Raw genomic sequence first — 22,626 nt, forward strand, 5'->3', positions numbered from 1 at the left:
CTCATCCTCTGTTGTTCCCTTCTCCTGCCTTCAATCTTTCCCAGCCACAGGGTCTTTTCTAATGAGTTGGCTCTTGGCATCAGGTGGCCAAACTATTGGCGCTTCAGCTTCAGTATAAGTCCTTTCAATGGATATCCAGGATTTGATCTTCTTGCAGTCCAAGGGACTCTCAAGAGTCTTCTCCAACATCACAGTTCAAAAGCATCAGTTCTTCAGGACTTAACTTCCTTTATGATCCAACTCTCACATTCATACATGACTACTAGAAAAACTATAGCTTTGACTATGTGGACCTTTGTCGGCAAAGTGATGTCTCTGCTTTTTAATATGCTTTTGAAAATTTATCTCCCTTAAATTCATTTACTGTCCCCTTTTATAATTATGTTAACTATAACCTCTATGCACATTGAGAAGCATATCACATAATGTTACAACTTTTGCTTCAACCATCACATATATTTTAGAAAATTCAAAAGAATAGAAAAACTATCATATTTGTCCATGTTTGTACTCCTTCCCTTGTTCTGTCTTCCTTACTGATGTTCCAAGACTTTTTATTTTATCATTCCCTTTCAATGTCAAGATCTTTATTTAGCCATTCTTTTAGGACAGGTCTGCTGGCAAGACAGTCTCTTAGCGTACCGTAATCTGAAAATGTCTTTATTTCCCTTTCACTCCTAAAGGATGTTTTCACCGAGTATAGAATTGAATTATTTTCTTTCAGTTCATTAAAAATATTCTACCCCTTCTTCAGATTTCTCTGGTTTCTGATTAGAAATCTACTATTAATACAATAAAATCTGTTTTTCTTATGAAAGTAAAGAATCATTCTTCTACTTTCAAGATGTTTTTTCTCTTTACTTTTCAGAAGTTGGATTATGATGTATCTTGGCATGGATTTGTTTAGTTTTATCTTATTTGTGATTTGCTCAGCTTATTGAATATAACGTTAACGTCTTTTGTCAAATTTGGGACATTTTTAGTCATTATTTCTTCAAATACTTTTTCAGCTCCCCAGTCTTTCTATGCTCCTGGGACCCCAATGAAATGTACATTAGATCTTTTGTTATAGCACCACAAGACTCTGAGATTTTATTGGTTTATTTCAGTCTATTTCCTCTTCATTGTTCAGTTTGGGTAATTAGCATAGTATGATCTTCGAGTTCACTGACTAATTCTTCTATCATCTCCATTCTCTGCTAAGCTTATTCAGTGAGTATTTTATTTTGAATATTGTATTTTCTATTTCATAAATTTCTCTTTTATCCTTTATATCTTCTATTTATTTACTAAGACTATATTTTTTCATTTGTTAAAAGTGAGTTTGTAATTGCTTATTTTTATGATTATCACATAAAATCCTTGACAAATATCTTTGTCATTTTGATGCTGGTATGTATTGCCTTTTTTTCATATAAGATGATATTTTCTTGGTTCTTCCAGGTATGAAATGTGATTTTCTATTGTATCCTGGGCATCTTGGGTCTTATGTTACATGATCTATTGTATCAAGCCTCAAATGAAACCACATGTATGGGAAAACATAGGTATCATCTCATTTTGCTCAGTGACGGTGGAAGTAGAGGTTTCCCACTTAGCATTATTTAACACTGTCGAAGGAGAGAGGCCCTTTGTTACTGCTGGATAGGGTTGAAACTCAGGTTCCCCTTTGGTCCTCTGCTGACACTATCTCACCTGGTAGAGTGAGGGCCACCTCTTTACTATTTTCTGTGTATCTCCACCAACTCTGTGGCAGGGCAGGGGCACTGACCTCACTGCTGCTGAGTGAGAATGAAAGTTCCAGCTCTCCACTTTGCCCTCGCTGATACCAACCAGGGCAGGATGGGGCACATTGTTAACTGAGTGAAGGTGAACCACTAGGCTACTCAGTCTTTGCTGAAGAGCAGGAGTGGGATTATAGTTTTCTCTGTGGTGTTTGGCTGGAGTCAGGAAGTTATTGCTTAAAAGTTTTCCTCTCATTAGGTTGTCCATTCCTGGTCCTGTGACCACGAAGAGCAAGCTTTTCTTGGGGGTTACTTTGTCTTGAGAGTCCCTTGGACTGCAAGGAGACCCAACCAGTCCATTCTGAAGGAGATCAGCCCTGGGTGTTCTCTGGAAGGAATGATGATAAAGCTGAAACTCCAGTACTTTGGCTACCTCATGCGAAGAGTTGACTCCTTGGAAAAGACTCTGATGCTGGGAGGGATTGGGGGCAGGAGGAGAAGGGGATGACAGAGGATGAGATGGCTGGATGGCATCACCGACTTGATGGACGTGAGTTTGAGTGAACTCCGGGAGTTGGTGATGGACAGGGAGGCCTGGCGTGCTGCGATTCATGGGGTTGCTAAGTGACGGACACGACTGAGCGACTGAACTGAACTGAACTTTGTCTTAGCATGAATGTGTGTACTCAGTCGTGTCCAACTCTTTGCCACCTCATGGACTGTAGCCCGCCATGCTCTTGTGTCCATTGTCAGGAGCTGTCTTAGGCATTACTGACAAAATGGAGGCATGGCCCCAACTCCCTCTCCTTGTCCCACAGGCACGGACCGGGGATTAAGGAGTTAGGCCTTGTGATTCTGACTTGTTTTTTCCTCTCCATGGCTAAGTTGACTGAAAAGAATATTAAGGTGCTTATTATTCTTGAGAGAAGTATGAAGGTATAAAGCCTTCTGCAGCTGTGCTCAGAGAATAATTCATAAAGTTAATCATTGACATTCGTTTAAGGACCTTTACAAAAAAAGTGTTCCAGGATGAGCATATAGGCCGCAGCTTGAGGCCATGGGAGGGATTGCTATCTGAAACCTATTTGTGAGGGAAATGTTTATGGCAAAGGAGTTTGTTGAATCTAGGGCTTAGGAATAATTAAAATAGTTAGAAACTAAATATTTAAGGAATGTTGTAATGTTAGCATATTTTACTAAAGCTTATATAGATTAGGAATTTTGGAGATATTAGTGGTTAGAAGCCTTTTTAGGGAAAGTGAGCTCAGGATACTAGGGGCAAACAGGATTTAGAAAGATAAGAAATAAACTGAGAAATGGGGTATGCAGCCCAGACATTAGCATGAGTTACAATGTATTCACAAGAACACATGAGAAGAAGTAGATAAGAGAATCACTGAGGCAGGAACTCCTTTTGAGGGGCAACAGTGATCTATGGAGACAACAAATCTGGGTCAGGGGGAACTGAAAATGTTAAACCTCTGACCTAATGCTTTTGTAAAAATATAAAAGAGAATCTTAAGCTTGAAATAAATATGCAGTCCAAGAAAACTGAGAGGCTGCATCATTTCTCGTCGACACCGCCCACCACTTCAGGCTGATTCCCTGGCTGCTGGAGCTGGACTCTGGCAGTCCATGGGATTTTCCAGGTGAGAATACTGGACTGGGCTTCATTTCCTCCCCCAGGGGATCTTCCTGACCCAGGAATCCAACTCATGTTTCCTGTGTCTCCTGCTTTGGCGGCAGATTCTTTACCAAGCAATCATTTGGGCTTCCCTGGTGGTTCAGCTGGTAAAGAATTCACCTGGAATGTGGGAGACCTGGGTTCAGTCCCTGGGTTGGGAAGATCCCGTGAAGAAGGGAAAGGCTACCCACTCCAGTATTCTGGCCTGGAGAATTCCGTAGACTTTGTAGTTCTTGGGGTCGCAGAGTCAGACCTGACTGAGTGACTTTCACCACACCACCAGCATCTGGGAAGCTTTGTCTTTACCCATTGGCATTTCTGGATTTTTGGTTTCTCCAGCCACCTACTCAGGGAGACATTAGGAGAAGATAAAAAAAAAAAAAAAAGAAAGAGAGAGCTCACTATATGTCATCGCTGACATCTTTTAGAGACTTTTTGTATTTGTTATATATATGTATTGCTTGGGGCTTCAGTTATTAGAGGCATAGGGAAAAGTGTCTATTCCATTATATCCCAGAACTAGATAATCCCCTGGTTTCTTAATTGACTGATGATATTTTTCTAATATCTTCAACTATTTGAACAAATGTGCTCACCAAAGCACTAATAGATTTGAGTTTATTTTCTCAGTCTGGACACATTTCTTTAGCTTCTTCCATCAAACAAAACTAATCTCACTTACCATTGGTTAATGGCATCTCTTACTTGACTAAGAAATAAGTTTTCATGCAGCCTTATTTTCTTTTTTATGTTTTCATGAAGAAATCTTTCTAAAATGAGATATTTAATTTTTAATTTTATAATTTTTCTTATGGTTGCCTTACCATAATTTGAAAATATTGTAGTGAGTGCTAGTCTGGCAATGCCAGTGCATATTGCTATCATTTAACAAAGTTACAATATTGTTGCATAATAAATACATGTAATTCAATAATAAGACAATGTATACCCTAATGTATCTCAAAATGTTTTATTCAAATTCTACTCCCCCCAACTTTTTGCTTGTTTTGACATGTTTAGTGTTACCTGGCAATAAAGCAAAGATATAAAGAAAATTTTGCAATGCTGTGACAGTCCAGCCACTTTAAATGATAGGGAGTTATAACTGTCACTGCATTTCAGTCTTGATGAAACTATTCATCTGTTATTCTCATGAAAAAAAAACCAGTTATAAACCATATGTATATAATAAGCATAGCTGAGTTCAATGGAATGACAAAATTTGAGTTTTTAATTTTGTCTTTACAATATTATTTATTTTCCCATTGGTGTAGCAATGTGAAAATCAGTTTGAAATCACAAATCTTCCAAAAATATATGTCAGATTTGATTTGGCCTCTGGGCCATTGTCAGGCAACACCTGACTTAGATCATGTTAAGCTTCATAGGATATAGCAAAATGATGAGGGCATATCCAGAATTTGACAGAGAGTCCTCATTTATTGGGGGATCCACACTGAGCAATCCTTTACAACACATGCAAGAAGCATCTTTCCAACCCTTGGCCTACCCTGAAATATTCAATTCCACATTGTTTTCTGAGTGGTTGCTGCCATCCACTCAGTGATATTTAGAAATATTGAGAACCCCCAAGTCTAACTATGAAGGTTGAAACTTGGTCATAGACTTACAGGTTACTTGAAGTGTGGAATTAAACGTGATGCAGCGGTTAAAAGTATCTGCCTGCAATGTGGGAGACCTGGGTTCGATCCCTGGGTCGCAAAGACCCCTGGAGAAGGAAATGGTAATCCACTCCAGTATTCCTGCCTGGAGAATCCCATGGATGGAGGAGCTTGGTGGGCTATAGTCCACGGGTTGCAAAGAGTCGGACACGACTGAGCGACTTCACTTTCACTTTCATTGGTCTGGATATTAAAAGAAAATTCTCTGGTGTACCTTTTTCAGAATTTCCCCAGAGTAAACGGCATAGACACTTTCCCTGCAATTTACCTACTCTGCCTCTTGATGATGTTCTTAATTATTGGAGTCTTCTGGTGGAATATCACAGAAATGGTAAGTTACTAAATACTTAAGTAATAAAGTCATGATATCTTAAGGGAACTGTCTGCTATCTGACAGACTTTGAGATGGTTTCTGAATGGTGATGATAATAGAGATGAGCAAGATCTGAACTTCCCTTTATAAAAGCTGAACTGGAGGCAAGAGCAGGAATAGGCTCACTCCACTGCGTATTTTTGATGGGAACTAATTAATTTAGTCCTGGAAAACGCTATGTAAGAGAGATTTTGACAAATTGCAATTTATCAAGTGTATCATTTATCTAAACTGCAGAGTTTCCAAAAACATTTCTTTTAAATTTACAGAATAAATAAATAGTTAACTTTTGTCAACTATTTTGATAACTTTTCATTGAGAGTAGATTCTCTCTTTCAGTCTCTCAGGTTCTCTTTTTCTCTCCAGAGTTGCTTCAACTGTTAGCATTAGGAATAACTGCTTGAAGCTGTAAAGAGTCATGTTTGAGTTCTATCTATTAGGAAATCTTTTAATGATGATGCTTTTTTCATTATTGGATATATCTGCAAAAATGTTATGAATTGACTACCACTGATATAATTTTGTTGAAATATTTATTTATTTATTTATTTATTTATTTATTTATTTTGCTGTGCTAGGTTTTCGTGGCTGTACACCAGCTTTCTCTAGTTGCAGTGAGTAGGGGCTACTCTTTGTTGTGGAGTACAAGCTTCTCATTGCTGTGGCTTTTCTCGTCATAGAGTACAGGCTCTAGGCACCTGGACTACAGCACGTGGGCTCTAAAATTGTTACAGCACATGAGCTCTAAAGCACTGATTCAGTAGTTGTGCATAGATTTAGTTGTTCTGTGGCATGAGGGATCTTCCAGGATCAGGGATCAAATCGATGTGTCCAGCATTGGCAGATGGATTCTTAACCTCTGGAACACCAGGGAAGTCCCTGTTGAAATCTTCATGGTCATATATATGATTTATTTTCTCATATTAGAGAGTAGATTCCTAAGTCAGGTGGAGGATTGCATTATAATATGTAAAGAAAAAAATCCTATATTCTCAATCAAGATTTGCAGGGTAATGTTAAGAAAAATTTTACCACAGGGTTTTCACAAATTTTAAAGCTGCTCTTAGAAAAAAATCTCCTTAGAAAATAAAATATGCAATATTTTACAAATTCAAAACTTCTAATATGCAGAAATATTCAAGGAAATACACAGATTTTTTTCAGTACAGATTCTTAGCAGTACAAATCAATGAATATTATTGAATGAAATCCCATGAAAATATTTTATTCTAAAAACAAACACACTGGCTTTAAATAAATGCTCTTAAATCAAATCAAGATAAAATTTTTAAAAGCTCAATTTAAGTTAATATAGTCATCACAACAGAAAAATAGATATTGGCACAAAACAGGATGCAAAATTACATCAAATATCGTTTAAAATTCCTAATAATAAATGAAAGCAATCAATATAGTATTAGAATCTACTTCAAAGGATTACTGTTATTTAGTTGCTAAGTTGTGTCTGACTCTTTTGTGACCCTATGGACTGCAGTCCACAATGCTCCTCCGTTCATGGGATTTCCAACACAAGAATACTGGAGTGGGTTGCCATTTCCTTCTCCAGGGATCTTCCCGACCCAGGGATCAAACCTGAGTCTCCTGATTGGCAGGTGGATTCTTTACCACTGAGCCACCAGAGGAGCTCACTTCAAGGATAGAGCCACACAATCCAGTTTAAGGAATTCAAGCATCTTAGCTATGAATGGCTAATCACAAATATTTCACTGAAAAAATATTTTTTTCCTAAATTTTTTTTAATATCCAAAGAGAATCATTTTCATTCTTACTTTTATTAACACAGTTGTTAATATGGACAACTGCAATTACATCAGCTATTTGTGAAATGATTTTATATTGCTAGAAATGTTAAAAATAGTACATACTTCTAACTTGAATATTTTATGTGAATGAAATCATAATCTTTGTTCTATAATGTTCCATAAGATTTCTTTCTATTAAACACAAAATTATTCATTAAAATTTAGTATTCTATTTTTTTCTAAGGACATTTTTCAGTATACATTTGTTTTTGGAGGAAATTTATCTTTTTGATTCATGCAGCAGAGCTCATGCAGTTATTGCTATACATAATGTTTTGAGCATATGGGTGATTTTTTTCTCTTTGGTTCCTCATCTCTTCCAAACCAATTGTTGATAGGTTCATATTTACATTTCTTTGAGAAGGTGCTCAAGATAAGATGCTCTTTAAGAAGGTGCTCAAGAGCTTCTTTCGGTTGTGAACTAAAATGGAAAAGAATGCTCAAACTACCACACTCAACTCACATGCCAGTAAAGTAATGCTCAAAATTTTCCAAGCCAGGCTTCAGCAGTGAACCATGAACTTCCAGATGTTCAAGCTGGTTTTAGAAAAGGCAGAAGAACCAGAGACCAAATTCCCAACATCCACTGGATCATGGAAAAAGCAAGAGAGTTCCAGAAAAACATCTATTTCTGTTTAATTGACTATGCCAAAGCCTTTGACTGTGTGGATCACAATAAACTGTGGAAAATTCTGAAAGAGATGGAATATTAGATTACCTGACCTGCTTCTTGAGAAACCTATATGCAGGTCAGGAAACAACAGTTAGAACTGGACATGAAACAACAGACTGGTTCCAAACAGGAAAAGGAGTACGTCAAGGCTGTATATTGTCACCCTGCTTATTTAACTTCTATGCAGAGTACATCATGAGAAACGCTGGGCTGGAAGAAGCACAAGCTGGAATCAAGATTGCCGGAGAAATATCAATCACCTCAGATATGCAGATGACACCACCCTTATGGCAGAAAGTGAAGAGGAGCTAAAAGCCTCTTGATGAAAGTAAAAGAGGAGAGTGAAAAAGTTGGCTTAAAGCTCAACATTCAGAAAATGAAGTTCATGGCATCTGGTCCCATCATTTCATGGGAAATAGATGGGGAAACAGTGGAAACAGTGTCAGACTTTATTTTGGGGGCTCCAAAATCACTGTAGATGGTGATTGCAGTCATGAAATTAAAAGACGCTTACTCCTTGGAAGGAAAGTTATGACCAACCTAGATGGCATATTGAAAAGCAGAGACATTACTTTGCCAACAAAGGTCCATCTAGTCACGACTATGGTTTTTCCAGTGGTTGTGTATGGATGTGAGAGTTGGACTGTGAAGAAACCTGAGTGCCAAGAATTGATGCTTTTAAACTATGGTGCTGGAGAAGACTCTTGAGAGTCCGTTGGACTGCAAGGAAATCCAACCAGTCCATTCTGAAGGAGATCAGTCCTGGGTGTTCCTTGGGAGGAATGATGCTAAAGCTGAAACTCCAGTACTTTGTCCACTTCATGCGAAGAGTTGACTCATTGGAAAAGACTCTGATGCTGGGAGGGATTGGGGCAGGAAGAGAAGGGGATGACAGAGGATGAGATGGCTGGATGGCATCACCAACTCGATGGGCATACTTTGACTGAACTCCGGGAGTTGATGATGGACAGGGTGGCCTGGCGTGCTGCAACTCATGGGGCCGCAAAGAGTTGGACATGACTCAGCAACTGAACTGAACTGAACTGAACTGAGCTGAAAATAGCAATTTACCAAAAATAAAGTTATATCAACTTTGCATACGAAAATGTTAATAGTGGTTCCTAAGAACAAAACCTGCATTTTTCTAGAAGTCCTTCACAACATTCTAATTCACTCCTTGTGGATATTTTATGTGAGATGATGATTTATATTTAGCAGCAGCAAAGGACTTTATTAAAGGTAACCAGTCAAATTATAACAGCCCAAGTAGTGTCCAAATAATTTGAGAACATTTTCAAAAGGTAACCACCACTACCAATACACCTGAAATTTTTCCTCAAGTCAGTGTATAAGTTTGTTCTCTACATCTCTGACTTTATTTCTGCTTTGAAAATATGCTCATCTGTACTATTTTTGTGTATTCCACATGTAAGTGATATTATATGATATTTGCTTTTCTCGTTCTGACTTACTTTACTCTGTATGAAAATCTCTAAGTCAACCAACAAAAAAGATAGATCAACGAGAGGACAGAAAGTCCAAAGATACCTCCAAGCATGTGGGATCTTGGTTTTCTGACCAGGGATCCACCTCATGCCCCCTGCAGTGAAAGCCAGAGTCTCAACTACTGAAATGTCAGGGAAATCTTCCCAATAGTATCTGAAATAGCACTCTAGTGTTTGAATGTGTTTGCATTTGATTCTGAACAAAACAGGCAATACAGTTCCCATATGGGTGCTGCTTATTGCAGAGGAAGACCTGACCTAGCTTTTCCCATGCTGTCATTTCCAGTCTTGTTTCTTTGGCATCAAAGAGGTAAATAGAAGTAAAAAAAAAAAAAAAAAAAAGGTTCCTCTGACTTCTGAGAAGACTATCAAGCCTTCATTGAAAATGATGCCAGTCTCAAAAATTTTGGTCAGGTTGAGCCACATTGTGAAGAATGGAAGTTATTCAAATGTTTGTCCTTTTCCTTTCCTGCCATTGCACCTTCATTTTGAATGAATTTTGAGTTCTGTCCTTTAATATTTTATCAATAAGTGTGAAAAGAAAAATCCCAAGTCCCACTGATGTATTTCCCTAGGTAAAGTTGCATGCTTTTCTTGTACCATTGTCTTCATTTAGGCATTCATTGATAGAAACATACATAAAAAAGTTTACAAATAAAGATGATGTGAATAGAGGCATCCAGTAACCTAATTCTATATTTACTGCTAGGAGCAAAGGTTTAAGATTCTTGATTTAGTGTTTATGATGAACTTAAATAACTCAGCTACAATAAAACTGAGAGCTGACTATGTATTTTTAGTAACCGTCAAGAAACTTATTATTTTGTTCCATTGATCTATATTTCTGTCTTTGTGCCAGTACCATACTGTCTTGATGACTGTGGCTTTGTAGTAGAGCCTGAAGTCAGGCAGGTTGATTCCTCCAGTTCCATTCTTGTTTCTCAAGACTGCTTTGGCTATTCAAGGCTTTTTGTATTTCCATACAAATTGTGAAATTATTTGTTCTAGCTCTGTGAAAAATACCGCTGGTAGCTTGATAGGGATTGCATTGAATCTGTAGATTGCTTTGGGTAGTATACTCATTTTCACTATATTGATTCTTCCAATCCATGAACATGGTATATTTCTCCATCTATTAGTGTCCTCTTTGATTTCTTTCACCAGTGTTTTATAGTTTCCTATATAGGTCTTTAGCTTCTTTAGGTAGATATATTCCTAAGTATTTTATTCTTTTCATTGCAATGATGAATGGAATTGTTTCCTTAATTTCTTTTTCTACTTTTCATTATTAGTGTATAGAATGCAAGGATTTCTGTGTGTTGATTTTATATCCTGCAACTTTACTATATAGATCAATGGAACAAAATAGAAAGCCCAGAGATAAAGCCACACACCTATGGACACCTTATCTTCGACAAAGGAGGCAAGAATATACAGTGGAGAAAAGACAATCTCTTTAACAAGTGATGCTGGGAAAACTGGTCAGCCACTTGTAAAAGAATTAAACTAGAACACTTTCTAACACCATACACAAAAATAAACTCAAAATGGATTAAAGATCTAAATGTAAGACCAGAAACTATAAAACTCGTAGAGGAGAACATAGGCAAAACACTCTCCGACATAAACCACAGCAGGAACTTCTATGACCCACCTCCCAGAATACTGGAAATAAAAGCAAAAATAAACAAATGGGATCTAATTAAAATTAAAAGCTTCTGCACAACAAAGGAAACTATAAGCAAGGTGAAAAGACAGCCTTCGGAATGGGAGAAAATAATAGCAAATGAAGCAACTGACAAACAACTAATCTCAAAATATACAAGCAACTTATGCAGCTCAATTCCAGAACAATAAACTACCCAATCAAAAAATGGGCCAAAGAACTAAATAGACATTTCTCCCTGGAAGACATACAGATGGCCAACAAACACGTGAAAAGATGCTCAACATCACTCATTATCAGAGAAATGCAAATCAAGACCACAATGAGGTACTATTTCACACCAGTCAGAATGGCTGTGATCCAAAAGTCTACAAGCAATAAATGCTGGAGAGGGTGTAGAGAAAGGGAACCTTCTTACACTGTTGGTGGGAATGCAAACTAGTACAGCCACTATGGAGAACAGTGTGGAGATTCCTTAAAAACTGGAAATAGAACTGCCTTATGACCCAGCAATCCCACTGCTGGGCATACACACCGAGGAAACCAGAACTGAAAGAGACGTGTACCCCGATGTTCATCACAGCACTGTTTATAATAGCCAGGACATGGAAGCAACCTAGATGTCCATCAGCAGATGAATGGATAAGAAAGCAGTGGTACATATACACAATGGAGTATTACTCAGCCATTAAAAAGAATACATTTGAATCAGTTCTAATGAGGTGGATGAAACTGGAGCCTGTTATACAGAGTGAAGTAAGCCAGAAAGAAAAACACCAATACAGTATACTAACACATATATATTGAATTTAGAAAGATGGTAATGATAGTCCTGTATCAAGACAGAAAAAGAGACACAGATGTATAGAACAGACTTTTGGACTCTGTGGGAGAGGGAGAGGATGGGATGATTTGGGAGAATGGCATTGAAACATGTATAATATCATGTAAGAAACGAATCACCAGTCTAGGTTTGATGCAGGATGCAGGATGCTTGGGGCTGGTGTACTGGGATGACCCAGAGAGAAGGTATAGGGAGGGAGGTGGGAAGGGGATTCAGAATTGGGAACTCATGTACACCCGTGGCGAATTCATGTTGATGTATGGCAAAACCAATACAGAATTGTACAGTAAAGTAAAATAAAAGAGAAACTTATTAGAACACGCTTATTGAATAATAAAAGCCTAAATAAAGTCAGAAGCTGCACAAAAATTTTAAAAGTGTAACTACCTGAACTAATATTTCTAAACATCTTTCTTCTATTTAGAAAATTGACTGTGCTTGTCTTTTTTTTTAAATGGAATGTTGTGTTTGAAACACAGCAGCTTTCAGCCACTGTTGTTGAGTTTGTTTTGTGTTCGTCATGTGCAAACCTGCATGTGTTTATATGTATACAGACACAGTTAACATCAGTTTCAGGTTCTTCAAAACATTTTATTTTTCTTCATGCTTCTTTTCCATGCTATTCATATGATGCTTTCCATTTTATTTCCAGATGATCTTCTGAGAATACTTGTTAAGTTTGTAACAACTCTTCACTCCAGTAACTCTTCCAGTAACTGCTACCACTGTGTTGAACATACCCTGTCCTTCTATCATTATGCCATCCACTGGCTCACTTTTCACATGGACAGACATTCACTTCTGTCCAGTTTTGGATATGATCCTCTTTCTTATTTCATCATTTCTGTTGTTTTTTCCCCTATGTCTGTCATTGCTCATTGCATCTTTTCTACCTTTCTTCCTTATCACATTGGCTTTATCTCTCTTCCAATCACTTCCCAAATGGTATCCTGATTTTCTGAGATGAAGGGACTGAACTCATCAGCACATGGTTGCCATGCTCTCTTTGTTTTCTGAGAAATGTCAGTTAATTTAGGATGTTTACAAGTGCCCAAGTTGAAGGGGGTAATTACTTTGTTAATATTTCCCAATGCTTAAGAGAAAGAGCATTCTCAGTTTAATGATGAAGTTTCTCCCTCCATTGTCCTGTCAAAGATCTTATAAAATCTGATGCCATCCACTGGATAGTGTGAGATTGAGTCTCACTCTTTTGCTATTCTTGAACAAATTATTCTAATGTTCCAGTTCCACAAATATTTTACAATATTTTCTTGTCGTTTTTCATCTATGTATATTATTTATACTTTGAAATTTTTATCAGTGCTATTATCATTTTTGCCAACTGCAATGTCTTTTCAATAATTAAACAATATATTGTATCTCAAGAAAAAATCATGTATATTTCATAATTCAGAACTATTTATGTAAATGAAAAGAGAACTATTGTACTAGAATAATTCCAATTTTTTTTCACAAATCACCTCAAATTTCACAGTTCAACATCCTCCTTTTCTCCTTGCTATTTTTCAATTACATCTTGGTTTACATACTGGATAAATCTTGGGGACATAATCCTTAAAGGCATTTGGCAGGCTTCAGATGAAAACAGCTACAGATCAATTTTCTGACAGAGGGGTACTTTAACTATTCACATTTACATCAAACTTATAGTACCATTTTATCAATGTGAGTATGTATGTCTTTTGTTATGAAAAAGGTGGAAAGTCAAATTCAAGATCAAATATTGATTCAGTTTATCCCAGAAGAATTTCCACTTTACCATGATTTACTTTTGTATGGTAATTCTTTTGCAGAAAAGGGTGAGAGAACTTAAAGCAACATCGCCTCTCATGAGTTACATGGCCTTTGAAATGTTAGGTTCAAATTCTTAGAAAAGTGGCTTCATTTATACTAAATGAATAAATAATGGAAAGGAATCAAACTGTTGTCTTTTCTTCCTCACATTGTGCCTTCGTTTGCTTTGCATGGTTCTTTCTTTCTTTCATTTTTTAGATAAAGTTGAACAGGATAAATGTAACTCCCATTAACATTTCACACTTTGAACTTTGTGATGTTTCATCTCTTTCTTTTACTTTTCTTCCAACTCCTCAGTGATCATCTTATTCCATTGCAATGTACATACCATATAGCTTTACACCATTTAAAAATCTCATTTTATGACTACTTTCATTGAACTCTGTCCTCTTCATGGGTTATTCAATGTTTCATTAGTTTTCCTTTGATTTGTCCCATCTGTGCAATTACACTGACATTTCGTATTTGTAGAATATATTCAAGTATGAAATTACCTGCAAAGTTTTGCAATTTTAAAATTTCTATTCTGAAAGTTTTATTCAAATTTTCGCATTCATTTGATTTAGAAATCTATTTACTCCCATTTAGTGTTTTACTAATCACTCTCATTTTACTTGGTCAAAGTAAGGTTCATTGAGGAATGAGTTAAATTCAAAGTCTCATAAATATAGTTATTCATTAAGCAGTTGAGAAAATTGTGAAAAGAGGCACCCATGAACCTGACATTGATGTCCTACAAGAGCAGTAGCTCAGGATTCTGTAATTCAGTGTTTGGTGATTTCATATGGCAAAGCTACCACTCTCGGACAGTTGAGTAAATGTATTTAACAGTACACAGATCTCTTATTAAAGATAAAAATCTAAGTAACGAAAGAGTATATACTGCCAAAAGGAATCATAAAACTTTATTAAGTAATTACCAAGTATTTCTTAAGTTTTCTCAATTCAGAAAATGTATCTCTTTTCCCTTCTTCATTTGTTGAATACTACTCTTTTCTTAAAAGGGAATTTTCAAACACCACATCTTGTGTGTGTTGGTATAAGTGTGTGTGGTTTTGAGTATTTATATGCCTTCTGATAATTTAAATCTGCATACAATTTTCAACAAATTTGAACTATTATGTTTCTTTCCAGTGAAATTTCTATTGACTTTTCATTGTATTTTTTACAGAAAAGACTCCAAAAAAAGATGGTAAAGTATCTTTGATATCCATCTACTCTCAAAACATTTTAAAAGGTCTGCTTTCCTGGTGTCTTACACAAATCACAGCTTTCATCAAGATGCCTTCATTGGTTTGCACTCGCCAGGATCTCTACCATTCTAAGAAAATATTTGTTTTGTCAACTTCTCTTATACTCCTCCCTTTTCTGGTCATTCAAAGTCTGAATAAAGCCTGAAATCATTCACTGGTAAAGCATAAACATGAGGGCCCTTCCTACCCTGGCTAAAGTCTAATAATCCCAGGTGTGCAAATATTCACAGTTTATTTCCTGAAATTTTTTATATCCAAAGAGAGTAATTCAAATTCATTCTTATTTATTTTTATCAATGCAATTGTCAATTTAGCCATGCTTCAGCTATGTTGGAAAGATTTAAAATTTTATGAATGATTTAAAAAAGCATATATCTCAAATCTGAATATTTTAGGAGAATGTCACCATAAATTATTGTCCTGCAATGCCTCTATAAGTTATTTTTGAAATAAAATACAAAATTATTTATTAAAATTTTAATATCTTATTTTTCTAATGACATTTTTCAGTATACTTTTCAGAGAAATCAAATTTATCTCTATAATTCATGCATCAAAGGCTAGGTAGTCATTGCTACAGATACTGTTTTGAACAAATGGGTAATCTTTTTCTCTAGTTCCTCGTCTCTTTTTAACTAACTCTGTCGGCATGGGTGCATGTTAATGTTTTTCCTGATAAGATGATTGAGATAAGATGAACTTCATTTTGACATGTGCTAATCTAGCAATTCACCACAAAGTTATGCCTTCATTTTTAACATAATGTGAATATAGGTTCCCGAGAACCAAACACTGCATCTTCTCTAAAGCAGTTCAGTATTCTCTAACTTATTGTTTGTAGGTTTTTATACATCAAAGCTACAACAAATATGAGATGTGGTTATTTATATATTTAACAGCAACCAATAAATTTCTCAAAGCTAACTAACCAAACAAATAATCATCCATGAGTCTAATAAATCAATAACTTATATAAGGAAAACCATTAACAGTATCATTCTTGAAACTCTTCCTCAAGTCAGGAAGATCACTCCTTTTCCTTTTATTAGTTTTTGATCAGTATTGTCAGGACATAAGGAAGCTTTCAGCTACGTTGATACACGTGTGTGTGTCTGCACACTGTGTGTATGTATCAGTGTTGGTCTATATCCTGTAACTTTTACCATTGTATGTGAATATTTCACTAAATCTGAATTCTTTTGTGCTTTTGTGCATGATTTTTACAATAGTTTTCTGTTTTTATTTTTCAAATGACTTTCAGAAAAATTTGGTAAATATATCTGACAGCATTAATATTCCAAAATACTTTAAATTATCCAGTCTCAGCAATTTGAATATTTACTATTGGCTTGCCATCTGTTGGTTTGCTTACCTTTTCTTGGATGTCTATACTAACTTCTCAAATTATTTGTTTAGGAACTTCATGCATATTAAATTTTCTCCACTTTTATGACCATACAGCTGATTCTTTCCCAATGCTTCCTTTTTCATTTCTTACATTCCTTCCCTCTAAACATTGTCCCAGTCTATCATTCAGAGTTTTGCTAGTTTCATTACAAATTTTGTGAGATGAAGAAAATGGGACTGATGAAAACATGGTTTACATTCTATATTTATTACTCGGAGCACTTCCATTGACTTGGAAAGTCCATCATGGTTTCAAAGTTCAGGGGTCACTGATATGCTATTGATACCTCCCCAAACTTCACGAGGTAAGACAAGACTCCGTATTCACTGAGTGAAGTTTTTCCAACACTTATCCTTTCAAAGACTGTAAATTCAGGTGTAATTCTTGGACCAGTGTGGGCTTTAGACTCATTCTTCCAATGCCTTTGACCATTTATTAGAGTCTTCTCTCAGGTGCACAAACCATTTGCTGGGATTATTTTATCTCACACCATAGTAATTTTACTGTCTTTCTCTTGCATTTTATTGACATAATTTTAACTTGTCAGACTGTGATAACTTTCATTGTTTGTATTGTATATTGAGCAAAGTTCATTTATAACACATTTCTCCATCCTGAAATTTTATGTGAATGACATGAGAGGCTAGAGTCTTAAGATACTCCAAAATGTTTGTTCAAAGAAACACTAAGATAACCATTAAAAATTTAATATCCTTCCTTTTGTAGTGGTATTTTCTATTATATTTTTGAATATAGTTTGAATGAAAGTAGTGAATGCACTTCTTTTATGTATGAAGTATTCCTCATATGAATACTGCTACTGATGGAGTTTTAGCTAGATGGGTGCTTTTTGTGGGCGTCCTCATGACTCTTTAAATATCTGACTCCTATATGTGTGCATACTTGCATTGTATTCTAGAAAAGAATAGTACAGTGAAAGAAGTTTCATTGGAATGTATATGAACAACACTTATTCCCAGAAGAAGTCTTTGTCTACCTCTTTTTAGAGCATCATTGTTCTATCTTTGTACTTTTGAATCAAGAGGTGATGGTGGTAGGGAGGATACAATAAAACATGCCTCTGGGGGCAAGATGTCCTTAGAAAACTTTGCTCCCAGTTCTAAAAGTACTTCTTATTTTGAAACTTGGAGGAAACTATAGAAGCACTCCACATTCCTGTCATCTTCCCATGAGAATGTAGCCAAATGTTCATGGATTTTTTTCCCCTACTATACTTATGGAATTACTGAAAGCTTGACATTCTCCTTCTCAAAAATTTTTTCATTTAATTTTTTTACAGAGGAAGTGAAATATAGGGATTACTTTAAAGTATTTTAGCAGGCCTCATGTAACAACTGGTACACATATAGCTTGGAACAATGAATGTTTTTTTTTTTTTTTTTTGCTTCCTCATAACTTCTTAAATAACTTTCTTGTGAGTTGTGTAGGCAACTGATTGAGAAAACTGGAAAGTAATGCAGTGCCCATGATAGGTATTGTTTATCCCAGAGGAGGTTCTGCTTCCTACTATAGTGTCATTTTCATTATGTCTTTGGCACCAAGGGTGAATGAAAGTTAAAAACGTTTTCTCTGATATTTGAGACGGCCATTAAGTCTTTTCTGTGAATGGTGCCAGTTCTCAGAAAATGTGAGCCAGATTGTGCCACAGTGTAAAGGATGAAAAATGTTCTAATATTTGCTCTTTTCCTTTCTTGCCGTGGTACCTTCATTTTGAATGTGTTTTAAGATCTTTCCCTTTTATGATATCAGTAACTTTGAAGGGAAAAATCCCAAGTCCTATGGATCTAGTCAAAGTTTTTAGATAAACATCTTGTTTGTCAAACATATTCATATTTCCATGTTTTTTCTCACTGTCTAGTCACTCTGACTGAAATTTAACAGCTTTATTTTTCATTCTGCTTCTGCCATTATAACTCTGAGATTTGTCCTGTGTTTTCAACTGTCATAAAACTCCCTTCAGTCATGAAATTTTAATTAATCATATACCTCTGAATTATTGGCATTTTCAGTGACTGATGTGAAAGTGTAAACACTACACGTAGTGAAAACAAGTAAACACTAGTGTTTACAATGCTAGTCATGTGATTTAGAACTCTATTTAAATTGATTATATCATTTCCTTCCTGTCATGTGATTTAATTAAGATAAACTTCATTTAGGCATTAACTGAAATAGAAACACACATAAAACTTGGTAATACATTAATTGGTTAATGAAGATGTTGTGAATAGAGGCACCCAGAAAACTAATTCATTTTCTCCTGGGAGCAGTGGCTCAAGATCCTGGATTCAGTGTTTATGGCTGTCATACAACAGAGCTAAATAAAACTCAGAACAGGAGATATAGTTTTAATAACCTTCAAGAAACTTATTAGAGAAGCATAGTGACTAATAAGAGCCCAAATAAAATAAAAAGTACACAAAACTTTGAAAATGTAACTACTTGAACTAATATTTCTAAAATCTCTCTTCATTTAAAATTGACTGTATTTCCCTTTTATTCTTTCCTTTTTAAAATCGAATGATCTCTGGATAAAACAGAGGAGATTTCAGCCACTATTGGTGAGTTTATTTTGTGTTCACCATGTATACATGTGAATGTGTTTAAATGCATCTAGATAGTGTTAACATTACTTTTGGACTCTTCAAAGTATTTTATTTTTATTCATGTTTGTTTTCCATGGTATTTACATGAAGCTTTCCATTTTATTTCCAGGTGACCTTCTGAAGAAGCTTGGTAAGTTTCTAACAACTCTTCACTCCAGTAATTCTTCCAGTGACTGCTTCCACGTTGTCTTGACTATTTCCTGCCCTTTCCTCATTACGCCATCCACTGGCTCACTTTTCACCTGGCTGTCCATTCTTCTCTATCCAGTTTTTGGATGTGATCCTCTTTCTCATTTCATTCCTTCTATTGTTGTTTCCTATGTTCCATCATTGCTCATAGCATCTTTTTTCCCTTTCCTTCTTATAACATTGGTTTTGTCTGTCTCTCCGAGACGTGTCATATTTGTATCATGATTTTCTGAGATGAAGAGATTGAACTAACCTGCAAAAGCTTACCATTCTCTATTTGTTTTCTGAGAAATATCAGATCATTTAGAAGCTTTATAAGTATCCAAAATCAAGGGGCCTTTACTAAACTATTAATACTTTTCCAGTCTTAAGAGATGAGAAAACTCCCAATTTGATAATGAAGTTTCTCCCTCCAATGTCCTGTTAAACATCTTATAAACTCTATGCAATCCACTAGATAAGTGTGGTAAATAGTTTACTATTTTACTGTTCTTGAATATGTTACTCAAATGTTCAGGTTTAAGGTTTATTTTATAATATTTCCCTGTCATTTTCCCATATAGTATTCTTTATTATTTTCTATTTTTATTCATACAATTATTATTTCTGCAAACTTCAATGCCTTTTCAATAATTAAACAAGGTGGTTATATCTTGAGGAAAACTGATAAATGATACATCTCAATTTTCAGGACTTTTATGTGAATGAAAAGGAAAATCATTGTCCTAGGATGTTTCCAAAATTGTACTTCATAAAGCACTTCAAGTTTCAAAGCATAACATCTTCCTTTTCTAATGACATTTTCAATTACCTCATGGTTTACAGATGGGAGAGAACTTGGGAACATATACTTTTAAGGCATTTAGCAGACTTCATATGAATACAGCCTCAGATCAAATTTCTGACAGAGGAATACTTTCATTATATCTGAGCATGTTTGTCATTTGTTATGAGCTTAAATAAAAAGCTGGAAAGCCCAATTCAAGACCAAATATTGATTCAGTTTTTCCCAAAGGAAGTTTTCATGTGGTAATTCCTTTGCAGAAAAGGATGAGGGAACTTAAAACAGCATTGCCTCTCTTGAGTTACATGGCCTTTGGGACATGAGTTTCTAATTCTTACAGAAGTGGGATCACTTTACTGAATGAATAAATAATGGAAAGGAATTAAATTATTGTCATCTCTTCCTCACATTGTGCCTTCATTTGGTTTGACTGGTTATTTCTTGCTTTTATTTTTCAGATAAGGCTGAAAAGATAGAGGCAAGTCTCAATAATATTTCACACTTGGTACCTTGTAATATTTCATCTCTTTCTTTGACTTTGGTCTTCAAATCTCAGTGATCATCTTCCACGGCAATGTAGATATGAATTTACACCATTTTTCTCTCATTTTATGATTATTTCAACTGAAGATTTTCCTCTTCATGGGTTATGCAGTGCTCCATTACTTTTGCTTTAACTTGTCCCATCTGTACAATTTATGCAGATATTTACTCTTTGTAAAGTATATACAAATATGAACTTAACTGTAAAATTTTGCAATTTTAACTTTCTGATCTGAAAGCTTTAGTTCTTATATGTCTTTCTTTCAAAATGAAAATTGCATTGATTTTTCATTGTATTTCACAGACAAAATTCAGAAAGACTATTATAAAGTATCTTTGACATCCCTGTACTCCCAAAACACTTTAAAATGCCTGTTTTCCTGATGTTTTAAAAATATTCCACCTTTTCATCAATACGTCATCATTGGTTTGCACTCTACAGTATTTCTACCATTCTAAGGCAATATTTTGCATGCCATCTTCTCCCATATCCTTCTCTTTTCCGGTCTTTGAAAGCCTGAATAAAATCTGAAATGATTCATTGATGAAGGTCATCCTTACACTGCCTTAAAATCTAGGAGTAGTACCCAGATTTTCCTTTTTTCCTGAAATTTTTTTATATCCAAAGAGAGTAATTTTCATTCTTACTTTTATTAACACAGTTGTGAATATGGACAACTGCAATTACTTCAGCTATTTGTGAAAAGATTTTATATTGTTAGGAATGTTAAAAATAGTACATATTTCTAACTTGAATATTTTATGTGAATGAAATCATAATGTCTGTTCTGTAATGTTCCATAAGATTTTTTCCATAAAACAAAATTATTCATTAAAATTTAATATCCTATTTTTTTCTAAGGACATCTTTCAGTATACATTTGTTTTCAGAGGAAATTTATCTCTTTGTTGCATGCAGAGTTCATGCAGTTATTGCTACAGATAATGTTTTGAACATCTGGGTGATTTTTTTCTCTTTGGTTCCTCATCTCTTCTTAACAAATTCTATTTGCATGGGTTCATATTTACATTTCTTTGAAAAGGTGATCGAAATAAGGTGAGCTTCTTTTTGGCATGAACTAAAATAGCAATTCACCCAAAATAAAGTTATATCATCATTGCATAAGAAAATGTTAATAGTGGTTCCTAAGAACCAACTCCTGCATTTTTCTAGAAGTAGTTCAGTACACTGGAATTCTCCTTGTGGATATTTTATGTGAGATGATGATTTATATTTAGTAGCAGCAAAAGACTTTATTAAAGGTAACCAATCAAATCATAACAGCCCAAGTAGTGTCCAAATAATTCAAGAACATTTTCAAAAGGTAATCACCACTACCGATACACTGAAATTTTTCCTCAGTCAACAAGATTCTTTCTTTTGCTCATTTACTTTTGATCAGCACCAAAGAAAGCTGTCAGCTACTTTGGCACATTGTATATGCCTGCATATGTTTGTGTGTGTGTGTGTTTGTTTAAATCCTATTACATTTATAATTGTATGTAAATTTTCACTAAATTTAGTTTCCCTTGACCTTTTATCCTATTAAACTTACCTGTTTTTCTCTTAATTTTTCAGATGTTCTGTGGGAAAAAATAGGTAAATACCTGAAGACATTTTTGTTCCAAGAAGCCTTAACCACATTTTGGTTCTTTTATCATTCTCTTTTCTATATGCCATTTTTTGACTTGGGGCTCTGATAGCTCAGATGGTAAACAATCTAGCTGCAATGCAAAAGACCCAGGTTAGATCCCTGGGTAAGGAATATCCCTGGAGGAGGAAATAGTATCCCACCCCAGTATTCTTGCCTGGAAAATCCCATGGACAGAGGAACCTGGTGGGCTACAGCCCATAGAGTCACAAAAGAGACATGACTGAGCAACTAACACTTTAATTTTCACTTCATCTTTTGGCTCACTGTATCTCATTATCTACTCCTTTTCCTCAACGTTTTGTTTGTGGACTTCTCTCATATTAAATTCTCTCCATCTATTAGCCTCGACCTGTGTAAGTCTTTCTCAGTACATCCTAT

Source organism: Ovis aries, chromosome 20, assembly GCF_016772045.2.
Source record: "Ovis aries strain OAR_USU_Benz2616 breed Rambouillet chromosome 20, ARS-UI_Ramb_v3.0, whole genome shotgun sequence".
NCBI classification, from domain to species: Eukaryota; Metazoa; Chordata; class Mammalia; order Artiodactyla; family Bovidae; genus Ovis; species Ovis aries.